Source organism: Carassius gibelio, chromosome B5 (assembly GCF_023724105.1).
Source record: "Carassius gibelio isolate Cgi1373 ecotype wild population from Czech Republic chromosome B5, carGib1.2-hapl.c, whole genome shotgun sequence".
Taxonomy (NCBI): Eukaryota; Metazoa; Chordata; class Actinopteri; order Cypriniformes; family Cyprinidae; genus Carassius; species Carassius gibelio.
The window spans coordinates 39,498,095-39,512,714 of NC_068400.1; the positions used below are offsets into that span (position 1 = coordinate 39,498,095).

At 38.0% G+C, this 14,620-nt stretch overlaps 1 protein-coding gene across 3 annotated transcripts in view; it reads left to right on the plus strand.

The window, feature by feature from the left end:
* Positions 1–230: 230 nt before the first annotated feature.
* LOC127957601 (teneurin-1) overlaps positions 231–14,620 on the plus strand; it is a 131,602-nt gene continuing 117,212 nt past the window's right edge. For 2 of the 3 annotated variants that reach the window (XM_052556221.1, XM_052556222.1), the window contains exon 1: positions 231–645. The gene's annotated coding sequence lies outside the window, so the exon portion shown is untranslated. The remainder of the gene's footprint in view (positions 646–14,620) is intronic. The other variant, XM_052556223.1, reaches the window with a different exon arrangement.

Sequence of the window (14,620 nt, forward strand, 5' to 3'; positions counted from 1 at the left end):
TCTCTCTCTCTAAATAACTGCAATATGTTTTTAAAATAACTAGAGGTATTTTTCCAATAACATGTGTATTACTGTAGATGTTTATCTAAGTAGACCGCAAAACATATTCCTAAACGATTATTGACAGTGTTTATCCAGAGCAGCAGCGGTGTTATTAGGAAATCAGTCACACTCTGTGGATGTTTCCGCGGCGCGCGTTCTGGTCGGACTGAGATTGTGCTCGCAGCGTCGGCCGCTCGCGCCGGTAGACACGCGCCACCCGTTCCCCGTTCCTGCTGCCACACCCCCTTTCTCACGAGCGCTGAATGGTACGTCCCGGTGATGCTGAACGTGTCAGACAGTGAAAAATCCGTGAATACTTGAATTTGAATCCTAACCGTTCAGAACACGACGCTCTCTCCGCGTGCGTGTGCGCTTGTGTATATGAGCTGCCGCATCCCGTTTCACTCAGCATCCGCTCTCGCGCGTTTCCCGGTAACCGAGCACCGCGCTCCCGCCGCCTTACCGGAGCCACCGTCTCTCCGACCGAGGCGCTCTGCTTTCTGAAGGATAAACGCCAGGATTCGGTGCCGGAGCCTTTCCCCACATATCTAGCAGAGATTAAAAGAAGGATTTTACACTGAATCATGCTCAGCGTTGACGAAGGTAAGCAGCAGAAACGGTTCTCAGTAACTGCGTGTGTTTGTGGGTGTCATACGCTGAATACAGACGTGAATTCAGTTTCTCAAACGAATGACTGCGGTCCGTTGCGTAAGAAACGCATCTCTTTTTCTTTAAGGAGACCTTTAAGAAACGGAGAAACCGTTATGAGGCGGCTGAGAAGAAGCTCTGTCGTTTTTTCCTGCGCAGCACATCTGTGTAACTGATCCGAGGCTCTCCCAGCCCAGACATCCACAATCAGGCAGCCGTTAAACGGCTTTGGTTTCCATCCATCCGCCGAAACACTTTCTCGTTTTTAGAGTCGAGCTTTCCCGCCGTCACCGCGCGCAGATCATTCTTGACAGTATCGACTGGGCACGAGACACCAATTACGCGCTGCTTGTGAGCTTGACTGACTGAATGCGACCTTTACGGTCTTTTACTCTTTAATTGTGATAGATATTTCAACGAGTTATGTCCGAGAATACAGTGGACGGGTCTGAATGAGGAGATTTCACCGAGAACGGTTTCGCGCACGACCGGGTCACCTGCACGTCTCGGCAATTGTACTGGTAAATATTTAGATTTGACGGGATTTTCTCAGATTTAGTCTCGAATACAGACCCACCCCACCAGCTGCTCGAATCCGGTGTTATTCATGTGTTGTTCTCCTCTTCTCCGTCAGTGTGTGTGAGTGTTCTGCGACATATCTGTGCATTATTCACTCAGGTGCCCTGGAGAGAAACCGCTGGTAACACTGGGAGAGTTTGTCGAGAGTTTAAGGGACCATGCTTTTGATTTATTTTTTATGATTATACCAGAGGAGAAGTGTTTGTACTGTAGTACTTATAACTGAACACCAAATAAATAATTTTGTGTTCTTGACGTTATAAGCAAAAATACCAGGGCACTCCCCTTATTTGCATAAATATATTCTTATAACATATATAATTATAATGATTAACAGATAATTTTAATGTGAATTAAATAATGCTTATTAAAAAGGTTATTTGTTAATATAGCTTTTGCTTGTTATTTTACAGCTTTATCCTTCTGCAAATGAAAATCTAATTTAACATTTGCAGGGCCCCCTTTTAAATATTTTTCAGAAATTTGACAGACACACACTAAGAAACCACACAGAAAATATACATTTATTTGCATATATAAATAATGTAGTAATTTATTTAAACTTTATGTCTTTCTTTATAAAGAAAATGTATGCATTAAAACTCACCGCATTAAGGACAAATATTTTTACGCATATTTAGAGGCAGGCTTCAGCACATAGAAGACATAGTGCAAGTAATCTCCAAAAACATGATTAATTGGTTCAATTTTGCTACTTAATGTATAGGCTATTGCTCTCTATTTGCTTGCTGAGGAAAACTGATCTTTATGCTGTATTTTTAAGATTTTCTAACAATTTGCTTGCTGCAGATAGTTGGAAGTAAACAAGATATGTTTGCTATATTTCCCATCCCTGAACGTCACATAAAATCAGGGGAAGCGTGATTGGTGGTTTAATATGTCGCTCAGATGGCCAATTCCTTTCTGAATTGAGGGTTTTTTTAACAGATTAAGTATACACTAAATGTAATGCTAATGTTCTCTTGCTGGTCATACTAACAGTTTAAAGTGAGAGGAACAAGGCACACTATATGGTTGAGCAGGTATAAAGAGAGAGTAGCATTTGAGGTCCATTGCCAGTATCCATACCAGCGAGTTACAGCCCACTTCGAACTCTGACTTATACTAAACAGCATGTCTAAAAACAGTATGTGTGATGGAGGTATAATACATAATGTTTAGCTTGGTGCCAGTGCATTAGTGGATAAGAGTTTTTTTTATTTATTACAACATAAATCCATAAATCCAAGTTTTGGGTTACAGAAATCACAGTAAGACTAATGTGCCGTCAAGGAAGACAGCCCAGGTCGCTCCAGGCGCATTATCTCACCAAGTGGCTAACAGTAGGTTGTGAAAAGCAGGTGCTAAATGGCAACTATGAACATGCAGTATTTATGTGCTAGAAAATTGTGAGCATGTTGGTGCCAATAGCCTCGTGGTTAGTGTTTTGACATATAGTGCAACTGTGCTCACAGTGACTCAAGTTTGATTCCTGTCTCAAGGTCCTTTGCTGATCCCGCTTCCCTCTCAGTAATTTCCTGTCACCTCTCTACTGTCCTATGTGAATAAAAAGGTGTAAAAATAACTTAAAAATATGAAAATGGTTAGAGTGTGTGTTTGATATGTCAGTCTGCCGTAGGTGAATTAGCCTGAAATTGTTGTGACCTATTCTAAAGTCTCGTTATTATGGTAAAATATCTCTGAAATGCAAATCCTGACACTGCCTACTTTATTAGAAAATGCCACTGAATTGAATATAAAATGCCTTATTATTTGGCTGCTTTTTCTCTCCTGACCTTTTAATTAATATGTATGCCTTTCCATATTTTGTGAATTTCTATTACCAGGGATAACAGATATTAAGGGTCTGACTTGCGTTCTGGTAGCTAATTTCTTCATTTTGTAGGGATTGTTGGGATTGGGATCATCAGTCCAGAGCATTTAAGAGTTATTAACGTATCTGTTGATGACTCATTTAGACATTAATGCAATGGCATATTTGGCATTAGATGTTTATGCTACTCATATTCTCATCTACAGTATGTCTAAAAATATACGCTAGAGCACACCTTTCTTTTACCCTTCCCTCTGTCCCTATCTTTGTCTCTCTCTCTCCTTATGATGTCGAGGTTTAGCAGGAATGGTAGCTACCCACGCTGGCATTAACCCCCTGCTATGCCTCACCCTCTTCTAACAATAGAGGTAAAGACCCGGAGGGGTTCCTGCCTGCTCTCCCATTCTCAGCAAATGCTACAGTACTGCGTTCAGCTTTCATTAACGCCACGCTCACTGGGAGAGAGCGAATTCTGAGAGTTCTTAGCTTTCTGACAGGCTCCACCGGCTTGGGAGGCTAATACATCATAGGCTTGCAGCTAGTTCAGCCCTGGGGTACTATTGTTCGACGTTTAACATTTATTAACCAACATTTTTTAGTAGAAAAAAAAAAAAACTACTTGTTGGTACAGTAATCAATTGATTATCAGTTAAAAAATAACCATTATCTAAACAATGCTGAATACATATTTAACAAATGCCTGAAGTCAGTTAGTGAGGTGTTGGTAGTAGTGTTTGACCAATATATCACCAAGGCCAATGATGTCCGATTTATCAGCCGATGTGCAGACACACAAGAGCACCCATCCTATGTCTTCATTAGTTTACTGTCTTGTTCAACAGTTCTGTCTAATAATAGAAAGGCAAATGCTGTTATACTTTTGAATATAAGTAATGCACATTTATATCTTTTGAACCCATTTAAATTTGAATTCATGCAAAATTCAGCTGAAAAGTGCATGTGAAAGGTCCAGTTTCATGTGGACAGGAGAGTTCAGCTGTCACTCGACACACATGATTGAACAACTTCAAATTAGAGCTGTGTGATATGGACAAAAAATACTGTTAACATTTTTTTGGTTCAGTATTTTGATTTCAATTTTAATCACAATTTAGAAAATATTTTCCTACACACTTTACATTCGTAAATGCATTTCTGTGTTTATGAAATGGAAACCTTTTTCAAAAGAAAACCAATTTTAACTTTATCTCAAAGCTGTTGACTAACAGCTGAAGCAGTTGTGGCTTTATTGATAATATGTGTGGGCACCATATCTTTAAATAAGTTATGTGTGATAAATTAATGGTATGTTTCCTCTTCCATCAAAAACAGCTATAAAGAAAACTCTTATCAAAACTTAAGGCTATGCTCACACTTAGTATCTTTTTTGAAACTGCCATCTATTTCTTCAGCTCAGAGCGTATTTTCAAGTTGAAATAAGTAAAAAAAAAAAAACCTTGACGTCAAACACTTTTTTTCAACAGCTGACCAATGACAAGCGAGTAGTGAGTTGTTTCCATAACAACAAAAACAACAAGAAAATATGAAGAATATGGCCGGTAAAGATAGATTGTTCTAGTTTAAGAACACAAGGAGTTGTATGATATGAGCACAAAACTCGATCTAGTCTAAAATATGCCGCAAACCGTACATGCCGCTCCTGTATTCAATTATTGTATGCACCATACTGCTTCCTTCCTTGCATAATGTTGCACACCCCCAAACGTCGTTGTGAACCGATATTCTCCTCCCCGATAACTTTCAAAAGCCTATGCAAGGGGCAACTTTCAAAATAATTTTGTACCACATACTAATCTACTGTTGCAACTGTTATAGCAACAAAAGACGCCCTTTGCTGCTACTTGCAACCAAAACGCTGCAAGCTTTTTATTTTACTGAAAAAGCCTTTGTCAACTTTTTCTTGACAAAAAAGATGCCAAGTGTGAATAAGATATTATTAAAAAATATTAAAAGACCAAATTCGAAGAAGAATGCAAATCATTAACATTTTCTTTAAAATGGTTTTCTATGGGTGAAAATCTGCTTAATGTAAAAATATAGTTTTTCCATTTTGATTATGATGCCTTGATTTTAGCAGTAGATAGTGTTTATGATGAGAAATATGTGAGAAAATCCCTGGTTGTTGTTTTAGGACAATAAGCCATGTTAAGCATTTAAGAATTTCCCCGATTTGATGTGTTACGCTGTTCTAGAAAACTACCTTTTCTTTACCCAAAATATAATGACTAGTGGAAAGATTAGGTAAACTATCTTCATTTAGCATTTAATCTCTCTGTTCTTCATAAACTGTGTTCATTTAGCATTTAGTTATTAGTTTGTTTGCATAGCTGCAACTATGTAAATATGTCAGTTAATACCACAATACTGCCCTCTGACCATCACAAACTCACATAAGGCTTTGTCAAGTGATTTAGTGTCACAAGGGGGAATATATTGGACCTCATTACAGATTAGCCACCGTTGTCAACTGGCCTCAGCTTTGACATTAGCATGTTAGCACTACTCCCTCATGTCTGGATTAATACTGTACTGGAAACAGGGGATTAAGCAGCACTTTCCCAACCCAGATCTGCCAGTCACACAGCCGGTAATTATACCAGCAGAGTGTCTTTTGCTTAATACTTCAGTGCAGTTTAAAGCGCTGATGAGCAATAACCAGGGGACCAATCGCCAGTGTGTTTTGCTGCATATATCTAAATACTTCAAGATTATTCGGGCCTTATTAAGGTTAGAAAAGGCAATGGATTCAGCAAGGAGGAGTGGAAATTTTGGTTATAATTAAATTGTGAAACCTATTATTACACTAAAAGCTCAGCAGCAGCAGCAGGATGTTTATTTGCTTGTAGCTGTACGTTGAAAGGATAAATTATAATTTTATATGGATTGAAAATCTCAGCAATGACATTATTGTTGGTTCATGTATTTTCATTAGCTTCATTAGTATGTTCAAACTGTTTGAATTATTTATTCAAAATAATGAGGTTTACAGAGCAGTGTTTACAAAAAAACACTATTTACAGTTAGTAGAAAATGCAGAAGCACAGTACAGTAACCCTTTCCTTAAATATAGATGCATGCTGGGACTCCGAGCTCTGGTCTTGGTTAATTATATTTCTGCCCCCCACCCATTCCTCTTTTCTTATCCTATTATCAGACACCAGTTTGAATCTCACTCCCTCTTTACTTCCCCTATCCTCCTCTTATACACTCTTTACTTTGTAAGCCCCCCTTCTTTTATGCCGTTCATATAGATTGTAGTCTTTCTTAGAAAGGTGGTAATTTTCACAGTCTTGACCACCCCCCTTCCCCTTCCCAAACACACTCTATCTCAGTAACGGTGAGCTAAAAGTCCTTTCACATCCCACCATCTCAACCTTATTCTTTCTGTTTCTTCACATGCCTCTTATGTCCATCTGTTTTCTTCCTCCTTTCTGTCTCTACTTCATTATAGTTCTCAGCCTTATAGCTTGGGACTAATATTATCCCTGAGACTCTAGAGAAAACTGCAATGTCAGAATAGATGCAGAGTGTTTTATCATACAGTTTTGTGGCTTGGCTTTGGTGGTGACTGTTAATCACAGGATTATTTCCAATAGCTGGGTAGTGCCCTGTGAACTGGACTACACAGGCTGTTAATCTTAACGTCATAAGTGAGATATCACTTGACATTGTAGCTGGTGAATACGTTCAGTTCAAAAGCATACAGCATATCAAAGATGTGTACCTCAATATGTGACTTCATACCTTTGTACCATACAATGTTTTATTAATTGATCTCTTTTACTAGGCAGTTGTACATGTGTATAAAGCACAAGACATGTTACTGCTACTGTGCCATTATGATACCATTATGATTATGTTTCTACACATAAACATTGAGAAAACATAATGTACTCTAACCATTACCATCTGTCTATAGTAGGAATACATGACATGTGACTAACATATTGGATTCAGCCAATATTAAAGATGTTGGTTTGTTTGTCTGTATTGGTTGATCCTAAATAATTGTTTGCTCATCATTTTTACATTTAGATTGCATTTAAGATTAATATTTAAAAGCCTTTGTAATGTTGTAACATTTCTTAATGTAGTCTTTAGTAAATATCTTAGTTAATATTTTTATAATCATGTAAAAATTAAATCAATTCACCTGCAACATTTAGAAAATTAATTTACATATTTTTTTTATTCATTAGCCACAACATGAAATTATAATTAGCATTTTAATATTGTGTTTCCCTAACATCAATGGTTTAGAGTGTAACATTTCAAACTACATAAAATATATATAAATAACACGCATTAATGTATTACATGTTTTTATATTTGAAAATTTGGAATAAGTGAACTTATTACACTACCCTTGTATAGGGTAGTAGTATAGTAGTAAACATTGTATAGTCCTAAAGACTTTTGAGAAGACTGATGTCATTCTGAATGCACAACATTCTCAGAATTCCAGAACACAGAATCTCAATTTAGTTTTTATTTTTTTATTTTTTATTTGTTGATGTTTTTTAAGAGAACATTACATACCTTGTTCAATTAGACTAATTCATTATACGAACTGTCTTCCTCTAAAAATAAGCCCTAGAAGTGTGTGATAAATGAGGTTTCTGAGGCACCCTCATTAAGTCTCCGATATGTGTGAGTTGAGAAGCATGGACCCTCATCATTCTCATTGTCTTCCTCCAATATGTGAATAATGTGAGTAAGATTGAGCATGTAGAACATGTCTCAGCGATGACCAGATTGACCGAGCGGCCGCGCTCAGTGGAATGATTATATTCATGTTTTTAGATTTTTCACTCCTGGATATTTGATATGCATGAAAACCCACAACACATTTTATTTTACGTGATGGAAAGCAAATATTCTCTGTCTACGCTGCTTTATCCTCCAGCACAAACATATTATGTCTGAATGATATTTAACATATGTCACAGCAGACTGTAAAAATGCTTTTTCTATTGGTATAACCTTCTGTGCATTTTACCCATACTATGTGAATGTATTGCATTTTGTATTGTGCGGCCTGTTTTTGATAGTTGGCAAATTGGAAACAGTAATGTATCTATCTATCTATTTCTGTTAATTTACACATTTCTAAAGGATTAAAAAGGCATAATATGTTGGCAAAAAAGTGTCATCTCACTCCATAGGTCAGGCTACACATTTCCATCCATTTTATAAAGGTTACGCTGCCTTTCAGCACAATGGGTAAAAAAGACACATTGTCCAGCTCGAGCGCCCATAACAGTGCCCAGCAGACATGGCCGTACAGCTTGATTTAATTACACATTTTACATTGCAGGTTTTGAGTAATTTACATACTGATGAGACATTTTAGAATATATTCTTATTCTAATCAGCAGACTCATTTGCAAAGTAAGAAACATCATACAGCAGGGTGCCGTGGCTGGTTACTTGTCATTTATCAGACGCTTTTATCCAAAGCTGCATACAGAACGCTAATTTCAGGAGCGACCTGGGGTCAGGTGTCTTGCTCAAGGGCACCACACTGACGATGGGTCACAGTAACCTTCGAGAGTGAAGCTGTCCCCTGCTGAGGTGTGAACCTGCAGCCCATCTACAGTAAGCAGGTTGTCCAGCTCAGTGGAGAGGTGACAGGAAATCATAGGAATAAGTGGGTGGATTGTGTCTGGAACTGACAAAAGATGGATTGAACCCTTCAGGTAGTACTGTATCTCTGGCAATCACTTCAAATTGTTAATGACACACCAGGAGTTTTCAGCAGGGGGTCTGTGACCCCTAGGGGTCCTTGATGGCACTGCTAGGCTCTGCCAATTATTGTTTTATCTTATATATAAAAAGGGATTAAGAAATAGTTCAGTTTAAAATGAAAAATCTGTCACTTATTCATTCTCATTTTGTTCCAAAACCTATATTAGTAGCATCCTTTCTTGTCTGTAAAATGGAAGTCAGTATGATCCAGTGTTGTTTTGCACCCCTTTATTGCATACAGAGAAAAAAAAAAACTCCAAAGAAAGAAATTCCTACAGATTTGGAAGAACATGCAGGTGAATAAATGACTAGCCTTACAAAGCTAATTTTAAGAAGTTGCAGATGCTTAAAAAAAATGTATAATTAAAATATACAAGTATGACTCAACGTAATTATTAATGGCCTTCCAATGTAAGCACCATCACAGAGTATGTAAATGCATTAATAGGGCACCATATGTACTTTTGAAATCTGGTTTAGTGTGCATAACTAAGGTGATATTGAAGTAATTTATCACTGTGATTCTAAATATTAAATCCTTGATGATTCTCTTAGCTGATACTCACACTTGTCATTTTCTAATGCCGAGCATTTGCTGCAACAACCATTTCTTAAAGAAAGCTCTCTGGCTGCATTGATGAAGCCCATTGAGTGATTAATCAAGCACATGGGCAGATTTTTGTCACAACACAGTCCTCTAATCTGAAGTTCTTGAGCCAAGCTGTAATTTAAGTATGATTGGGTTTTAGTGCGTTGAGATGATTAGGCGTTTGGGAAAGAGTTTGCTATCAGTGAGACAGCCTTTAAAACGGGCCCTGTCAGGCTCTCATCTGTGCCACTGCAGGTGCTTTGTTAACCTATAATAAGGGCACTTGAACAGCTCACCTCAAGGCCGGACTCCAACTGGCCACCTGTTGTGGAATGATTAGGGGTAATTGTAAGTATGTGTGTGTGTGTGTGTGTTTAAAGAAGCCTTAAGCCTGTAAAGCCCTCACCTAATCACCTGTAACTGCTAAGCCAAAGATCTGTGACTGATTTGTGTGTGAGATCCAAAGCCCCGTAGACCTGATCTGATTCCACTGACGTTCTGTTTCCCTTCAATGCTTCTGACATGGTTTCTGTTAAGAAAGCTTAGCCTTCTGGACCATAACAAATATTTTATTACAGTTCTTTTCATTTAATTTGCTTCATTTCCTCTAGCTAAAGTCAGTTTTCCCAATGCACTCACAAAAATGTTTGGCAGTTTCGGTATTCCTTCTCACAAATTAGCAAATTTGCTCAATGCAAAGTCTGCATTATAAAGACACTTTTGTGTTTGGGTCCCTTTGAATTGATGTGACCTCACAACAATGACACCCTCAGTTTCTATGGCAATGACATCAGTAGCGATGTCACTGTGATCAAGCTGAGAAAATGCAAACAGCTGAATAATTTAAAAAGTCATTTCACCGCACCTAATCAGAGGGGTCGCCAGTGAAAAAAAATGTGAAAAATGAGGGGTCTTTGTAAGAGAAAATATAAAACCATCTCGCTGAAACATTGTTCACTTGATTTTGTCACTGGCCTCATAAAGCTGCTCATTTAAATTTCATATTTTGTATTATTTAATAAATATATATTTTCACATTCTGCTGCATAATTAATGAAACAGTGCTCTTTTTGTCTTCATCCAGCATGTTATTTTGTAGAAATGTGGCAGTGTTGAAATATCACGTCATGAAATTCTATTAGTCTATGAATTTTTGTCAGAGACACCATTTGCATGCTTGACATTAAGTGTTTTTGTTGTTGTAGAGATTATTATGAATGTGTGCCGGGAATGAGGACATTCACTGAATGAAGCACATCAGGGTCACGGTGGAAACGCTGCAGAGAGGTGTTTATTTAGTATTAAGAGACCGATCAGACTGAAGAGGTTTTGGAGTAGCCGATGGGTCAGTCTCTATCTTGCTAGAGTGCACTGATAGTGCTCTATGGGAGCTCCTTGTGTGTCTGTACACTCGTCAGGAGTTCTCCAGGAGATGGGGGTTGAGGAGGCGGAACAAGAATTTGGAGTGTCTCTGAGAGACTGTGTATTTGGACGCCTCATCTTAGACCTCATCCATTTCTGTTAGATTGGAGGAGAGGAAGAGAGCGGCAGTACTTGTCGTCCTGTGTAGCCTTAGCCTAGCGAGCATGAATCGACTCCAGCTGTGCTGCGTCTTCAGTTTTCAGCTGTGTGTTGTGGTGCTGTCCAAGGTGCTAATGGAGTGTCTGTTCTGGAAGAGCTCTCTGATTGGTGCACAGAGAGTTTGATTTAACATGACTTTCTTCTGATTAGAGTGTGAGTAGCTTTGCATAAAACATCTAGGTTTGAACAGTATTAGTTATTAGCTGAAATTAGAGATTTCGTTTTTGATATAGGTTCATTTAAAAACATCAAATAAAACAAAGTTCTGTTCAGCATGGGTGCATTAAATTGTGGATGTGAAAGCAAAGACTTTTGCATTGTTACTTTTTTCCATATTAATGATGATAAAATGTTTTTAATGATGTCTGAAGGAACATGTGACAGAAGAACTGAAAAATGGCTGCTGTTTAACATTGTAACAATAAAAAAACTAAAAAAATAATAATAAACTGTTTAACCTTGTAACAATAATTCACAATATTGCTGTTTTACTGTATTGTTGATCAAATAAATGCAGCCTTGGTGAGCATAAGAGACCTCTTTCAAAACCATAAAATCTTTTGAACGGTAGTTTGATACTGAGTAATATATATGTTAGCTTACATTGAATATTTATTTGTACATTATCATTACTTTTGCTGCCCTCTAACACACACATAATCTTTAAAAACACTAATGATTTGACAACACTGTTAAATGTAAAATTTAGCAAATCCCAAAATGAATAACTTTTTTTTTATACATTGTATTACAGTGTTGAGTTCAAGTCCACCTTGTCTAGTCCCAGTTGATTTCAAGCCCTGTTCATTAATTTCTTGTTAACTTAATTTTATGTTGTTACTTATCTTTCATGCTACACATGATTTGACTGTCGCAGTTATGTCAGAGTGCCAATTTTGAGCACAAGTCAGAGTACCCCAGTTCTACTGTACAATATATAACATTGCGATGCCTGAATTCACTAGTAGCATTTTAAATAATTGTTTTTAATTTGAATTTTAGTCAAAATGGTTTATAATTTTAATATCAACCATTTATTCACCATAACATTCAAAAATTAGTAGCTTATCTGCCAGAATTCAATTAATATTGGTGCGTTCCTAGAAATAATGAGTTTTCAAATGAAAACGTTCATCTTCTTTAACATGAGGGAATGCTACAGGGAAAAAGAGAGATAGAAAGCAAATATAGTCTCACAGTGAGAGAGCTTTTTAGGCTGACATGAGCTTTTTATACAAATGAATCTGTCAACAGCTTTTAGTTTTAAATGTGTTTCATAACATTATTTAACATTGAGTTTTCTTCCAAAGTGTCCACTGGGATAAAAACAGAGATGAAAATTATATTTTTCCAAAATAGCTCTAAACTCACTCCAGTTTATGAAATTATTGACATATTTATTTCGAACCTCATGAGATCGAGGCTGAGAGGACAATGCTGTAAGATAGATCTGAAATTCAATCTTAATTGAATTGGCTCATTATATGAAATTCAGCAACATTATGCTACATGCAGAAAGAAGTTATTCACAAATGTGAAGGAGTATGAGTTGGTTTCAAAATGTTTAGAAGGTTAAAAATGCTTAAACTTGAACCACTCTCATTCCAAAACCTCTGGCTTCTCAGTAACATATGAACGGCTGAATTTATGAAAGCATTTATGGCCAGACTTCTAGAGCGAAATGTCTAAGCCTGTGATTTGTAGAGGTTGTAGATGGTTTCCAGTCCATCATATGAGTAGAAGTACATGTGGAGAAAAAAAAAGAAAAGAAAAAACCTGCGATTTGCTGCAGGCGGTGGTAAATGCAGCTTGTATTCAAACATTTGAAAATGTCCAAGGTGTCAAACAGGAGCGTTTCCAAAGGTGATTTACGCATTAGAAATATGAGGTCCCTCATCTTCCTGCCTCTGTCAGTGACTTTTGTCGCAGGGTCTTTTAGATCAATGCAGAACTGTGAAACTCAACAAAGACAAATTATGGAAAGGGATCTCATTTGCGATACGCCGCAAGGAGGGGAACTTCATTTATGAGCAGAATTAATAAACGCATTTGGAATTTGAATCGGAACATCCCCACGGGCTCTGGATTCTAAACATTCCATTAGTTTGCCGGAATGCTGTTGCTCTCAGATAAACGGACTCAGCTGCAACCGAGTTTATTTATTCCTGTCCACCAGCTCGTAGAGATACGCCACTCGGAGGAGGTGCTGCGGTTGTGACATTAGTATGCAGGTCTGGCACGATTGGGCTGGCGATTAGCTTAGCGGGTACTGATCCGCACCGGTAATGTGGCGAATGAGGGTTCGGTCCCAGGTGAGTGTGATCCATGAAGTGGAGAGTAACTGAGATCACAGTGCTGTTCTATTACCATTGAGCCCTTGAGCAGGACTCCAAACCCATGGAAACTCCAGAGGCACTGTCTCTGCAATTAGTGTACTGTCACTTCAGATAAAAAATCTCTAGTTAACGGTTCAGGTAGATGGTCTGACATGAGCAACACAACTGAGAATCCTGCTCTGAGTAAAAGGAGCTGGGTAATATCTTCGATGCATGACTGAACAAAACAATGGTGCGAGTTTGTTCTCTTCACTGTTAAAAGCATGCGAGTTGCACAGGGTGGGGTGCTATAATGAACTGTTTTTTTGCTTGGTGAACCTGTAGGCAGATGCACTTCCCGTGTTCTGCATTCTCCACTAAAGACTTGTAATTTTGTACGTTTGTATTCTCATGTTGATGTTGTTTGTACGTTTGGTGGTTGGACTTGTTTGTGTAGGTATGTATGCAACCCCCTACTGTTTTTGCTCATCTTAACCAATCTCCTGAGAATAACTTGATCGCTCGTCTCTCCCGTTTTTCACTGTTTCTCTCTCCCTCTCTTTCTGAAATGCTAATTTATCCCTCACTCGTTCTTTGGTTCTGTCAGAGTGGGTGCGTAGGAGGGAGAAATGGCTTCTCGGGGAGAGGGGATAAACGCTGGTCTGAGATCAGTAAAATGGAGACATCTGGTAATAAGAATGACTTTCATATGGCACTGAGACCTCGCTATATGGAGCTTTTTTTTAATTGACGCATTGAAAGTTTTTCCAAAGCAGACTTCCCCCAGGCCCAAGATACACTTTGTTTTCCAACATTGAAAATCACTCCATATTCGTGTTTTGTGTTTTTTTTTTACCTGGTTTAAAAAATTCACTACTGTGCCAGGGTGTTTCAGATATGTGTTTTTCGAAAGGTAGCAGTTTTGGGGCAGAGTTTCATTAGGACAATTTATTGAGTATTTCAGAATGCAGGAGTTCATAGCTGAATAAATACCAGAATGAAAGAGGCTGTCCCAGTCTGTCCCCAAGCATAACGGTCACCTCAGATTCCACATCTCATGAAGGAGAATCGAGTTTGAAGGATGGTTTTCCAGAGAAGCCAGATGTGATGTATATGTCACCGTGTCCTTTAATTAGTCAGCAAAGATAAAAAAAGGTGTTATTGCTGCACTCCTCTGCTCTCTAGTCTTGGTGAGAGTCAATTCAAAACAAGTAATGAAAGAACAATTGAGAAAGAAATGAAAAGGTATTGGCACAGAAATGG